The following is a 15,607-nucleotide window of genomic DNA, read 5'->3' as shown; positions in this document are numbered from 1 at the left end:
ATAAGTTATTATTGGAAATTTCTTTACCTTAACTTGGTGCTAGCTATAGTCACCCAGATTTGACAGATAACACTTCGCAGTATAATATTTATATTTTTAATTAATCATTTTTAATCAGGTACGGCCTACTAGATATAAGTTGTTCTTAAGGGTTTACCTGACTGTTTTGATTTTGTTTAACGCTGTTACCCACTGCCAAAAAATACATACCATATGGTATGCAGTGAAGGCACTATTAAAATTCAGTTTGAGAAAATGTCATCTGACTGCCTTTATACAGTGAATTGGACTGCCACTAACCACACATTTATATGTTTCATGTTTTACTTAATTATATCAAACTATAAATAAAATGTCTGTATGAAAATGGAGCTGTTAACAGGTTTCATTTTGGCCTTACAGGATCCACGGACTGAATGCACCATACAGATTACAGCTGCTGATTATTTGTGAACTGCAAGTAAATTGATAATTATTGATGACTATTATTATTATTATTATTATTATTATTATTATTATTATTATTATTATTATTATTATTATTATCATTATCCAGACTTCTTTTTCATAGGTGAGTCCCCTGTAGTTTTGAAAAAAAAAGCACAAAAACGGTTAGCTTGCTGAAACATTAACACCCGCAATGAAGAACTGACAACAACTCTGTAAATTTGCTGCTGAAATATATCCATGACAAATAACTGTCTTTTTGTGGCATCATTCCTTTATACTGCTTTAAAAGCTGTAGGGTTATCATTATTTATATAAATCATTATAAATATCGTCAATGAAAACTAATGATCATTGATTTTGTATGACAGATTGCAAGTGCTGTATCAGGTAATGCCATCTGTGATAAGTTTGATTGCCTTGTGTCAGTCGGTGCCAGGATGGCCACCAGCTCACCGGCTGCCCTGTACTGATTAAGGTAGCAATCTGAGAATGAAAATGTAAATGAATGCATATGATGAGAGCAAGGAAAATACAACTTCACAGGGACTAGAGGGACATGCAGAACATGAGATGAACATCATAGTTCTGTCATTAGAATGGCTGTGGAAAATGGAGTGAGTATTTCTGTCATTTCCTCTTATCTGATGTCAAACAATACTTGCATTACTCAAACTATGTTTACCTTATTCTATTGATAACAAATAGCAAAAGAGCTCAAAATTAAATAATTGTAACGAAACATCAAGAACCCAGTGAGCATTTGTATACATCTACCATAGCCACAAACTTTTTGCATTTTTTTCACATGAGGTTGGGGTGTCACTTTAACACCGATAATCATCTAGAGTCAAGGTTCACACTGTCATATGGTTAACCCTGGTACAGCTGTTCTTCCATTCCACAAACTCGTATTCACATTCACATCTGTGGCCAATTTAGAGTGTCCAGTCCACCTGCATGTGTTTGGAATGAAAACGGAGCACCCAGAGGAAACAGGGAGGACATGCAGACTCTACACAGTAGGCATCTCAGCCAAGAATTGAACCTGGAAACTTGTTGCTGTGAGGCAACAATGCTATCCACTGCACCACTGTGCTGCTGCTGCCATACCTGGTGCTGTATGTTTATGTTACATGTCAGGCAGAATGCAACTGCTGCAGTACTATTTCTGGAAAAAAATTGTTGGACATTTGTTTACTGAATATGGCTGGGATTCAAAAAGTTCTGTCTGTAGCTGTGGCACAGCAATGCTTCACTGAGCTACAAAACTAGCAATGGGCGAGATATGGGAGGCAGGTAGGATGGAACAGGGGTATTCTGTGTGGTGTACTGATCTGTCCATCTTACAGTTAACCAATTAGGTGTGATTCCTGAACAGAAGCATTATGCACCTTATTATTAAAGTAAACCAAGAGGCCATTTTGACATTACTGCAGTAGTAGCATAGGGTTAAATAAGGGTTTGTAGTAGCAGGGGGCACAAATCAGTAGTGGGAGTTGCCATGGTAGGCAAAGACTCTTGACTGCCACCAGTAAGCTCTATTAGTGATAGGACTTTACTGATTGCTGAACAGAGGCAGGCAGTTATAAGGATCCAGTCATAAGTGGGATGGAACAGAGATGCCAGAACTATAGGGTAAGGGAAGTGTGTATCCCTCATTTTAAGCAGTTTCACAAGTCTACCCTGCCTGGCTGCAAAAATGAAATATATAAATATAAAAGTGTGCAAGAACTTACAGATCTCAATTCTGCAACAGTGGCTAAGTGAGAGTAGTGATGCAGAACTTTTTATAGGTTCACAGATTCATAAGTGCTTACCAGTTATTGATCTGTGAGGATCTATAGATGCCCGCATTCCCATGAGATTTTAGCCTGTCACCATGCCACTAGTTATAGCTGATGTGTTGTACCATAACTACTGTAAAGATACTAGAGTTGGATGAGTAGGTGCTGCAAACATACTACCATGGTGCACCAAACCTGGCCTATAGTATACCTGTCCTATTGACCATTACCCTGCGTCTGTGTTACCCTTCTCAACTTCCCATCCATGTAACTGCATTCCAACCATGACAGCTGGCACTCCAGGCTGAAGGAACTACAAATCACTTGCTGACAGAGCCCAGGCCCAGAGATCTCAACATCTTAAACGGCCAATGTGGAACACAAGCCATACCAATGTGTGTCCAACAACCAAAACATGGAACACCCTATTTTCACACTGTGTGAAAATCTATCATTTCCATGGTGAATGACTGAAGTGGACTTTCAACCACAAGTATTTTGTTCCAAAGTATGCATCAGCCAATAATGCATACTGTACAATGCATAGTGTACACCTATGTTAGCAAATTCTTCTGCAAAAATACATGCCCTAAAGCAAGTACAGAAAATGTTTACCAGAGAGAAAATCCTTTCAGGCCACCTACAGCTCATCATAATTACCTTAACAATCAGGGACAGTTTTCTAAAAAAATAATTCAATTAAAGTAACCAGAAAGGTTCAACATCAGCATGCCTTTCCTGAACAATTCCATCACTTGCCTTAGTAGTCAGGTAAAGTAAGGAGGTTTGTGGATTCCTGCCTGTAACTTGTAACACAATACTCTAAAGTCTCAACTGCTTTGCACAGGAATCTAGGTCAAAGCCAGACATAATGAGGACAGTGGCCCAAACCAAGGGATATGTTTTTACATTTTTATAATTAATTTGAAAAATGTGTTATTTTATTAACTTTGTGTCAGTATGAATTCTCTAAAGAAAAAGTTTGACACTCTAGTGTCTCACTCTTTGCATCACCATGCAAAGCATGTCGTTGTGGTGTCTGACATTACTGACCAAGGAATCTTCAATAATTTACCAGAAAAATCAAAACTTTTACAAAACACATGGAAAAAATATGATGCAAAATCAGGGCCTCTTCAGAAGTATGTGTAGGCTCTACTACTCCCCAGTGCTGCAGTTCTAATAATCAGAACAAAACAACATCTGCAGATTATTGCATTGTGCCCAACTTTTCTCGAAAAAAAATGCCTGAAGTTAACACTGATAATCCTTCATGGCTTACCAGAAAAATCAAAACTTTAGGAGGGACAGGACAGAAATCAATGACAGCTGAGATATGCATGCCAATACATTTCAGAAGACTCCCCCAAATGCTACAGCCCAAAACGTGACCTGCCTTGCCTCCTAAATCAGAAGACAATCCAACCAATTTTAACAGCCCAGACACAAAATAGAAAGCAGTTCACAGTTAGCTCTGCCACAGAGATAATCCAACCTGACTCCAAATCTGACTACAGCTCCCAACCAACTAAAGTACTATGACACACACACACACACACACACACACACACACACACACACACACACACACACACACACACACACTGTAGCAAACAGCCAAACTAGGCAGATCTTTTCATGTTGCAAATATTGCAGCAGAGTGGCAGTTGTTTTCTTTGTCTCCAGAATCTGTTCTCTGATTGGGCCCATTCTGTCTATGCTGATTGGCTATAGCCAATCACAGAATGAAAAGTAGAGCCACCAGTATGCAATGTGGAAGAGTGGAGCTCTGGCCTCATTTTTTTTTTCCAAATGCAGAGTTTTCTACATAGTGCAATGGACTTGAATGGTGCGCCCAGGCCCCAGGTAAGTAAGCTAACTTTACTGCAGACCAGTTTTGAGTGAGTGGAACCCTTTGGGTTGAGCAGATGCCTCACAGCACAAAATCTTATTTTGTTACAGGAAGGCATCATCTGTAAGAAAAAAAAATAGAATTTTTCCTCATTACTGTGGGATGGTGGGACCTCCTGTTGCTTTCTGGCACATGATTTTATTTCCCCAAACAGCAGGCACTATACCTGTACATCTGATGCTCCTCTGAACCAACAGCTTTTGCTGGGCTGATCTGCTTTTAGTGTTAAACTCAGACCAGCTAGACAGCCTTGGTTTATGACATGCCTATATAAGGAATTAGAAAATCAATACATAGCAGCTTGAGAGCAGATACATCTTGTGAGGAAAATAATGTTATTTTTGTTTGTGTGCGTGTGTGTGTGTGTGTGTGTGTGTGTGTGTGTGTGTGTGTGTGTGTGTGTGTGTGTGTGTGTGTGTGTGTGTGTACAACAAGGCAAGGAGCAATATTTTTACCTCTTATTATCAATCACTTTTGTGTAGAAAAAAACATTATTGTACTGCTGAAATTGAAGAAAAGAACACAATGTTAGCAATACAGTGTTAGTGTGCACTGTCTTTATTCAGAGATGCCTGACCTGGGAGATCTTGATTGGCGCTGTGGCACTTTAAAGCAATGGAAAAGTAGCATGGTATTAATGAAATGAAGCACATATTGTTAACAACATAACACTAGCAACAAAGCAAGGCTGCCTGCAAAGACTAATGTTTAACACTGTACTGTTGAATTTAAAAAAAATAAAATAAAAAGCTGTTACATAGTTGCATATTATTACCCACTCCTCTACCATGCCATCCCCAAAAATTTAAGGATGTTTTAGCTGAGGATGAGCTCACAGCATACATGATCAGATCAAATGAAGCCAAATCACAAACTGACTAACAATAATCACAGCCATTTTTCAGAATGAATCTGCACGTGTGTGTGTGTGTGTGTGTGTGTGTGTGTGTGTGTGTGTGTGTGTGTGTGTGTGTGTGTGTGTGTGTGTGTGTGTGTGTGTGTTTAAGTGTACATTAATTCCCTACTGCTATAAAGTGCAATGCAAAATACTACTTCAGTCAGAGAAGTACAGTTTAATAATTTTATAACAACACTATGTTGATACGTGTTCTATTACAAAATATAAAGAACATCACAGCTCTAGTCAGAAAAGTAATTCAATGCCAAATGATGCTTTTCATAATTATTATTTAAAATACTTTATGTGACTTCTCAGTTCATAAAACATGTAAAGGAAATGCAAAATTATTGTTAAAGACTGTTTATCATCTATACTACATTGTACGCTTTAATTTTGTTCTGTGGGATATTGTTGATATGACTGAAGTGTACTTCACAGCCTATAATATATATTACAGGACTTTCATAGTTCAAGTAGGATGTTACCTTTTGTCTGAAATTGGACTGGATGGCTGGATCCATGACACTACGTTGAGAATACCATAGAGATTTAGTTGTAAATGACAATTACGTGACGCTCAGATGCTTCAGTCGGAGTGAAACTAAGTAAAATTGGTTTGCAGTTGGTTAGTCACTTAGATTGAGTCACATGCTTATTGCATTACACTGATCTCCTGACAGCAGTAAAGGGAGTATTATTTAACAATACAGGAAGCAATGCCTGACCAGTATAGAGCCTTGTGGGACATTGCTATCCTTGGACCTCAAATACAGCCTTATTCTTCCTGGCTTCAGGTGTGCAAAAAAGAGAGCTTCAGAACCAATACAGCAGTTAATAATTGGTTATTAATTTGATCTTAGATAAGTCATAGATAAGTTTTACTCCTTGGGCCACACTTGTCTGGCATTTACTTCTCAGCTGTCAAATGCTCAAGTTTTTTGGCTGACTAACTTTGCAGATGACTATAAACTTGGTGCTATTATAAACTCTGCAGAGTTCTGACGGTCTTTTCCAAACTAATAGTTGGTGCAAAAACCATGGACTAAATCTAAATGCCAAGAAATATATAGTTGTATCATTTGGCAAACACTGACAACACACCCCTGAAAGGTGATCCAGTAGTTAGGAATCTGGGAATTATGAACCATGCATCCACTTTTGTAAGAAAGTCCTTCTTCATTACACAGCTTATATCAAAAGGTATGGTGCCAGATCAATGGGTGTATTCATTCAGCTCTGCTTTGCTCTCATCAGGCCAATCATTGAATATAATGTCCCATTCGGTATGTACCTGTCCAAACACTTGTCACAGACATGACATAGCTGGTGGTGAACATTTACTGTTATTTCTCTGCAGTTAAAGAAGATAGGGAGATTTGTATCATTGTATACCGTGGAGGACTGTGGAAAGACGTCTTATATTGATTTCCAGACTGTGCCATACAGTGACCCTGATGCTGGGCCATGCCACACAGTGATCCTGATGCTGGACTGTGCCACACAGTGACCCTGATGCTGGACCATGCCACAAAGTCATTCTGACCAATCCTCTACAAAGTACACTGAGGATCATTTGGAATTACAACCAAAATCTGACAGGCAAAGGAAGCAGACAGCAAATAGTGTCTTACATTGCTGCAAAGATGCCTAGAAAGGTAAAGTATTGTTTTGGTTTGGTTCCAAAAAGCCATAAGAGCATCTTAATCTGTCTGTGATAGCTGTGAAAGCATTGCCAGCCCCCTCCCACATACTAGCACTGAAAGTGCCCGGAATATGCCTTTAGTGGCAGATTCTGCTTGTCACAGTTTTAAAATCATTACTGTAGACACTCTTGCTTCAAAGCCAGCAGAACTAAATCTTGCTCAGAAGTTCATCTCTGAAATCACAGATGCTACCAACTGTACTTCTACTGCAGTGTGAGATGCTTATGCCACGTATGTTGCTATGTTACCAGTATTGACTTACCAGAAATGACACTAACGTTGGAACATGGAGAGGGAGAAGGGGTAGTTTAATGGTTAAGGAGTTTATCTCACAGGCAAGCCATACAAGGTTTGATTCTCACCAAGGGAAATTGGCTTAAAATGGTTCAAAATTACTTAATCGGATCACTGCTGCAGTAGTCTAAGCTGTATGGGTTATATCCTGTCAAGTGTATGGCAATCAGCCAGCATCCAAAGCTTTAGACACCTTCCACGGGTTCCCTTCAGAAGCTCAAAATACTGAAATGTCGAATTTCAACGGTTGCTCAAATATGTTTGGTCCCAACACAAGCAACTACTGTCTTTTCAGATCCCCAGTGTTGGGGTTTGTCAAAAGAGAGTTACTTTGGTAAATGGACCAGTTCTCTCAACCCAGATCACCCCTTCTCCTCTCCAAATCAATCTGTAACCATATATGCCTCAGGCTTTGCTTGGGAGCTGTTTCCAAGGTGACAGGGGTGAAAGACACACACACACACACACACACACACACACACACACACACACACACACACACACACACACACACACACACATCAAATAAATTGTAGCAGTAATAAATGCTCTCAAATCTCTAAACTATCTTTGGACTCCAGGTCATCTGCTAAATGACTGGTTGAGATTGAGAACCATATCATTCCCCTTTTGTAAACTAGCTACTATAGTCTGGGATTTAGCAACTAATTACAGTCTATCCCTTCAGCTATCTGTATTCAATTAGAGTAAAACATTATTGCAGAAAAGCTGAGCAAAACCAGGACAGACCCTCACAAAATGAAACCTGAACCCAGAGGGTCTTCCAAGAAGTGATCCAACTATGGGGAGCTCCTCAAACATATGTTTGCTTGGACTACTGCAACAGTGGGTTTAGTAAAGAAAATTCTAGAACTGGTCTCCACAGTCCCTCTTTCTTTGGCATGAGAAAGACCTTGTTAGGATTCCTCGCAAGCAGATCCAGAAGACAGATGCCTTCCCATGCCCATGGTCAAAAATGTTCCTGTACACCCTTCCAGTGATAACCAGGGTCATTCTAAAGATTCAATAGGATTCCCCGAGTGATTATTGTGGTGACTCTCTTTTGCCCCAGGCAACAGAGGTTTTCCCTTCTTTTGAAAATGGCCAAGGGCAATTACCACAAGCTTCCGCAAAGAATGTTCACACAAGACTGGGGTTGTTTGATGTACTCCAACCTTCAACTTCTTCAACTAACTGTGTGGATGATAGAGTTTTAACACCATTTAAGCACCTATATTCTGAGGATGTGCAACAGGTATTAAAGGAGGCTAAGGAATCTGCTACGAGAAAGTCTTATATGGGTAACTGGAAAAGATTTTCTAGCTGGCACATAACTAAGAAAATGACCCTTTTAGGGCCCAGATGCCTCTGGTTCTACACAATATGTGTATGTTGTTATCCTCTGACCTTTCTTACTTATATCAAGATTTACCTCTTGGCCATCTCTGCTTCATTGCCTTATGAATCCCAATCCTTTCTTCCCAGCACCAAGTCTAACAGTTTTTGAAAGAGGTTCATCCATTCACCTAGAAAACAGGTTACTTCCCATTGGGAGCTAAGTTTTTTTCTAAAGAAACTTGCAAACTTCATTTGAACCAGCTCACAGGGCTGAATTGAAGTTCTTAACTTGGAAAACAGTGTTACAAGAAGAGCATCTGAGTTACAAGATCTTATGGTGAGTCAGCCTTATCTTACTTTTTGTAACAGTAAGGTATCTTTAAGAACAAATCCTTCATTTATGCCTAAAGTGGTTTCAGAAAGTTAAACTATTCATTACCCTGTCTTTTTTCCAAATCCAAACAATAAGGGACAGAGGATTTTACATACTCTGTATGTCCACAGAAAAGACAGATACTGTCTTGTCAGGGGTAAAACTTTAAGGAGTTAGGACCAACTGTTTATTTCCTATGAAGATAAGAAAAAAGGACAGTGCGTGTCAAAACAGACAATTTCCAAATGGTTGTCTCATGACATTGATTTTGCTTTTCTCACTACAAGTTACTTCCAGGCAAAGTCAGGGCCCATTCCACCAGAACTTTGGACTGTTCTGTGGCTTTTTCAAAGAGGTTAGACTCAAAGTATTCTAGAGGCAACAGCTTGATCTTCTGTACACAGTTACAAAACATTGCAAATTGGATTCCTTTTCCAGATCCAGGACAGGTTTTTGCAAGAACTATTACCCAGGGATTCCTGGACTGTGTCCCTTCTTCCTCCTCCCTTTCTTTCTAAGCTTTAATAATACATGCATATGACTTCGGCCAGTAGAATAGCTAGGCTGGGGTGAAGGGGGAAACTGCCCCAGGAGTTAAGTGATGGGGGCCTGATAGCTCTTTATTGCATACTGGCTTTTAAAAGCCAATATTGCACGTGGGGTCAAACCTTAGTACTGTGGTGCTCCATGTGTGGTCTAAACTGTAGCAACTGGTTGTTGCATTGTCACAAGCAGTTTGTTATGATTCGGTTTAAAAGTATTTTTTTAACTGAAATCTGAGATCTGTGGCATTCTGAGTGGGGTGTAAACTGTAGCAACTGCTTGCTACATTTGTAGCATGCAGTTTGACCCATTTAAAAAATAGATTTTTTTTTTATTTTATGTAGTAAAATGAGGAGGAAGGATAGTTGGGGCAGAGCACAGAAACAGAAGTTGCAGTTTTCTTTAAACAGCAGAATGAAAATGATCAGTTAGCCAGCAAATTACACAAGAACAACTCGAGGAATCATACTCTTTTTCCTGCAGTAAGTGACTTTAGAAAAGTTTATTGTTAGACAACGACTAGGTATTAATGGGAAGAAAGTACAGGAATCCAACTTGAGGCAGAAGTTTTCGACAAGGGCAGAAAGTGTAGCAGAAATGCTGAAGTGCATGTGGAAGGGAACATACCAGAGTGCTGATCATGTGAATGAAATAATGGGGGTCATGGCTTACAAACCTCAGTAAAATCTTGTGCGAAAAATATTTGTCTAAGTTGTATTAAATAATGGCATATGAATCTCTAGACATACAGTCACCTCTTTTTGATGACTTGTGTATAAGATGGGTGTCACTACTACTGTAGTTTATGGAACAAAAGAGGCTTAGCACTCCACAAGAAATTAAAATGCATTTAAATGCATGCATGGGACAGATTCAGAAATGGTGTCAGCAAATGCTTTCCTCAGTAATAAAAGCAAAGCATTTATACACTGCACAATTAAATAATAAGGTGAATTACATGATCTGACTGAGCTGCTCAAAGCCTGTTGTATGCTTTATGGAAAATGACTACAACATTTGTTCCCACCAATAGGAATGAGTTCACTGTAACAACCCAGGAAGTGATTCTTGAACAAAATCAAATATAAATGAATTAAAACACTCACTAGGGTAAATGCCTCTTACCAGAAAAATTCAAGGATAATATCAAATACAGTCGCAAAGGCAGAGGCAACCATGCACTTGCATAAAATGTACGATAAATAAACGTATCACTACATACTTTAAAAAACAAAACTGATTTAATGGTGCACGCAAACAGCGAGCGCTTTCACAAATGCTTCTTCAGACCAAGACACACCTTGTTACTAATTGGTTCTTAAATAGTCTTTAAATAAATAAATAAAATGTCTAATAATGTAAGTGAAAAAATATGTGCATGTAAGCATGAAATATTAGAAAAAACCTGGACAACAATATTAATTTTAACATCTAAATATTACCCCCTAAAAACTCTGATATGTTAACTTACAACATTAAACCTGACAAAAGTGCCTGACATTCAATTAATGTATAATAAATACTGCCATAGACTGTCTATAAATGAATTAAATTGCCATGTTTATTTTTTCACTTATAGGCGGGATTGCTGTACACTTATATTGTCAACATTCAGTATATTTATAAATTATCCGGACGTCACATATATATATTTATATACTCCATTTTTTATATATAATTAGTATAGCAAGACATGTTTATGCTCATTAGGTTGCATATTAGAGGTTATACATTCTACATAGATGAGCAATGACTTGTTATGTATTTAATGTTTTTTAATATTTTAATAATGTAATGTATCTTTAATTTGAAATAACGGTTTGATGTCATAATGAGTTAAAGACTATTTAAGAACCAATTAGTAACAAGGTGTGTCTTGGTCTGAAGAAGCATTTGTGAAAGCACTCACCATTTGTGTACTCCATTAAATCAGTTTTGTTTTTTAAAGTACATAGTGATACATTTATTTATTGTACATTTTATGCAAGTGCATGGTTGCCTCTACCTGTGCAACTTTATTTGATATTATCTTTGAACAAAATCAGCTAATGCTTGGTAATGATTTAGTGAAGGGAGGCATAAATTGCAAATTCATCCAAAAATAATAATAAAAAGGAAAATATACTATCTCTATATAATAATAAATAGTATTAAAAAAGTTCATATAAACCAGAATGCATGACAAATTCTCATCCAATGACTAAAAGTAATACATTAAAAATACATGTATTTTATACATGTCTATCAAGCCCTAAATTAAAGCATGCCCCCCTGTTTATAATCTCCCTTTTTTCTTTTTGTGACAATATTGAATGTCAAACCTGTTTGTTGGGACTCTTGAAAATAATTCAAGATCAGTGAAAGTACAAATTGTAATGGTGCTCCCTGGTGTGCTTATTCTGTTAGACGATATGTGGCATCAAGTGTCACTAAGGTACTATGGTGTTAAATGTTTAAACAGCCTTAGATATCATGCCCACATAGAATGAGCCATGTACATGTATGTGTACCACTACATGCAATCCCCATTCAGTCACACAGGTGATAAGCTGCTGGAACGTATATGCTTCGGCTGACTAACTTGCAATGTTTAAAATTCCACATGGCTGGGACCTCCCACCCCCGCTCCAGTGGAAGTGGTTGTAAAATCCTCTGCACCTGTTTATGTGCTTCAGTATGCTGTATGTTTCTGTAAAAAATTGTTATGACAAATTGTGTTCCCACCTACATGTAACAAGTTGCCTGTAACAACCCAAAAACTGATCCTCCAACAAAAAAGCTGTTACTGTCAGAGTTTGCTCTACTACTACTCTGACAGGGATAATTTGTTCTTGAATTACTCTTCCTGGACCAAGGTCTTAACCAAAATTGGTTAATTATGGCTCCTATAGATAAGATGATGTTCCAGATACAAACTCTGGATGAATCAGAACAAATTTGTTTAGACCCTCATGTAATTGCAATTTGGAAATATTAAAGGTAACATGCACAGGATGGCAATTGGAAGAGGGTAATAATTTTTGGAAAAAGTGAAATAACCAGAGATGCATCCATAGTTTGGTCTCTGTGATATCCAACAACTCAATAGTGAAAAGTTCAGTTTTTGAAGTAAAGGTAATGCCTTTCCCATTGCTGTTCAGTTTTAAAAACTTCCCCATCAATCTCATCCAGCAATCATCCAAATATGTAGAGCACATATTCAATAGCAGTACTGTGTTACAACCTGACCTATGTGTTTGTACATATGAGCTCATTTCCAAACAACCTTATAAAACTCAACATTACTTGAGGACAAATGTCTCCCATAGCAGTACCCACACAAATGTAAATAACGACTTGGTTTTGATGGAGAACATCTGGGTTTTTTTTTCAAACTTGGTAAAGCTTATCAAAAACTCATTATATGACTCGCTGTAAAATTGTGTCTCAGATAGCCAGTTTCCAATAGCTCCCAGTCTCACAGTGATAGTGGAGGTGCACAGAGAACAAATATTGGTGGTCCACTGATAGCACTGAGGCTATAGCTGTAACTTATTTATTGAAGACAGTGGGTGGAGTGCTGAAAATGAACATAAAGAAAAGGCAGTAATTGTCTGAAACAAATTCCCCAACATTCTGATATAGTTTCAGTTAGAGAACCCTTGCCAAAACAAAAGTGTAACTAGGGGGATTTAAATGAGACTTCCGTACCTTGGACAACAAACAAAACAGTTCATTTCAAGGATCCTTCACCATCATTTCATTACTGTGACACCCTTAGCAATAGGTTGTTACACAAAAGCATAAGTTTGATGTTAAAAATCAAATGTTGGCTCCAAAGGCAAACAAAAGTAAAATTTATGGTCATCCACCTGATTTTAAGCCGCCCGAGTAATAGGACTTATGATTCCATGCTTCTATACCACTTCCTTTATCAATATGAAAAACAAGATTTTTAACTGTGAAGTAGTTGTTCCTATTACATGTCTGCTCTTTATTTCATATGGAAATTTTAGTTCTCTCAACCCTCGTCTGTACAGGCATTGATTCCTTCCTCCTTTTGTTCTCCTTTTTCATCCCTTTGCTGAGCAGATTTATTGCATCCCTCATTAATCTCTTTCATTGCAGATATTGCTGGAAATTCTTTCTTTCCAAACAATATTTTCTCTCTTTTCCTTAAATGGAAGTGTCTTCATTTGTCTTACGAACCTAATCCTCAATCTCAACCATTTCTTCCTCACTTTAAATCTTTGATTTATTTACTGCCTTTGCATGGCTCCCCCATTTTAAACCACTGTGTTTATCCTTAGAGCCTCCCCATCTTATCTACTGCTGCCTCCTCCCTTCTATTTTCAATGCATTTTTTTCTCCCCATCAGTCACCAGTTCTACCTGCCTCATTGTTTCACATTCAACACCCGTTGTCATGATACAGGCATAGCCTATGAAATATAGTAGCTCCCACCTTCCCTCTGGCCTGGTCTAATATCATCTCTATTTATCTCTTGTACTTTGTATAATCACCCCCATTATCTAATGCAATATATGAGACTCTCTTTGCCCTCATCACTCTCCATGCCACTCTATGGGGAAATCTCCTCCAGTTGAACAAATTTACTGCCCTCTCAACTTTAAGTTGAGCAACAAACAGCTGCTACAGTTTATGCCGCTGGACCCCCTCAGAGTGCTGCAGTGCTTTGATTCAAACTGTCAATTCAAGTGCAATACCTGCATTCTTTTCTAAATGCCAGTAATGCATTGAAGACCAATTAGGATTTGCCGATTATGCCCGGGTCAGCTGACCTGTTCATGCAACCCTAGTATACTCCTGCCATTTGTAGAAGGGCCTACCAAATTTAAGAAAAATGTGTAAGGAGGCCTGTACAGGCTCATGCACCACTGAAGTGAATGGGGCTGAGAAAGCTGTACTGCTTAAAAATCATGTACAATCACCTAGTTTAGGGTGCTGTGGTTCTTTCCACACACATTACAGCAAGCAACTGGTGTACTAAGTTGCATAACATGTATGCATTCACTTTTCAAAATGTTAAATACATAGGAAAATACCTTTGTAGCTATTTATAAGTAATGCTAAATAGTGAATACGTGTACAGCAAATACCAGAATGATGTCAACAAGTGGAAGGGGTGTTTTTTTACAGAAATATGAGGCTAACAGAATTCAGAGAAAAAATAAAATACCATTTCTTATTTTGCTTCTGCTAACATGTTAAACCTTTTTACTTGAAAAACTTTCTTCTGTTCATGATCAGTTTTGAAGACGCCCCTGCGTGTAATAGACCTTGTGGTACAGTTCTGCACTGTAGTGCTCTGTTGTGCTCTCCAGTTCTTCTCTCCTTTTGCATTGCTGCTGGTGGCTGGTGTGCTATTACTGGTTTTCCTCCGTGATATGTATAGCACACTCCCATAATGATGTGAAAACTTTAAGTAAAACAAAAGTATGATGATTCTAAATCTGTGAATAGTCATAGAAGTTATCAGAAGTCCATGTATCCACCTGATGTCACAATGAACATGCAAGATAGGTCTGTTCAGTTTTCAATGTTTTTACTGTATTGCACAGAAGTTTACATCTGTAATACATCATAATTAGTAAACAGGCAGTACTATTACTTAAACAACGTAGGGTCTCTTGATGGCATATTTACTAAAGGAGCATTTCTACATGATCTTCAGCTTGCAAAGGCTACATACAAGTGCCTGATCTTAGTATCTTGGCTCAGAATGTATAATAACCTGGAGGTTAAATTACCTCATTTGGATATTGCCTTTATGACACGTTTACAGCACAATCTTTTCAGTCTCTCTTCAGTTCACTAGGCCATGCCCTGTAATAAATAAGCTCTTTTCTACCCTCTAATAATTATGCTCTTTATAATGGGAGCAGAACAATAAATGCAGTGGTTCTGCCCAGAAATTGAAAATAAAATATTAAGCAGCCCATGTATTACATTCATTGTATGGAATATTGCAAAGCATTTTATCACTAACTGTCTTTCGGCATTTCCCGGTTAGGGGTCGCCACAGCGGAACTCCGGTCCGCTAATGATTGGCAGTAGATTTTTACGTGCTGGCTTGCCGGGCCTAATGCACAACCTTCAATGAAGGAATGCCCATTCACGCATGTCTACACACAGAAGATGCTCTAACTGAGTATCGAACATGCAACATCTAACTGTGAGGCGACAACGCTACCGCAGCACCACCACCGCAGTGCAAAGCATTTTATCACTAAAGAGAGAATTTTCAAATATTGTTTTAATGACTATGAAGAATTTAATGAGTCTTTATTGATAAATTATTGACTGTGT

The 15,607-nt window shown here is 38.2% G+C and overlaps 1 protein-coding gene across 2 annotated transcripts in view; it reads right to left on the bottom strand.

The window, feature by feature from the left end:
* The window catches only part of MELTF (melanotransferrin), a 592,427-nt gene that overhangs the window by 364,730 nt on the left and 212,090 nt on the right, over positions 1–15,607 (bottom strand). The window lies entirely within an intron of this gene.

Source organism: Protopterus annectens, chromosome 4.part1 (genome assembly GCF_019279795.1).
Source record: "Protopterus annectens isolate FY-2018-M chromosome 4.part1, PAN1.0, whole genome shotgun sequence".
In the NCBI taxonomy this organism is placed as follows: domain Eukaryota; kingdom Metazoa; phylum Chordata; order Ceratodontiformes; family Protopteridae; genus Protopterus; species Protopterus annectens.
The sequence above is the reverse complement of the archived record's forward strand: the minus strand, read 5'-3'. Positions and strand labels throughout refer to the sequence as shown.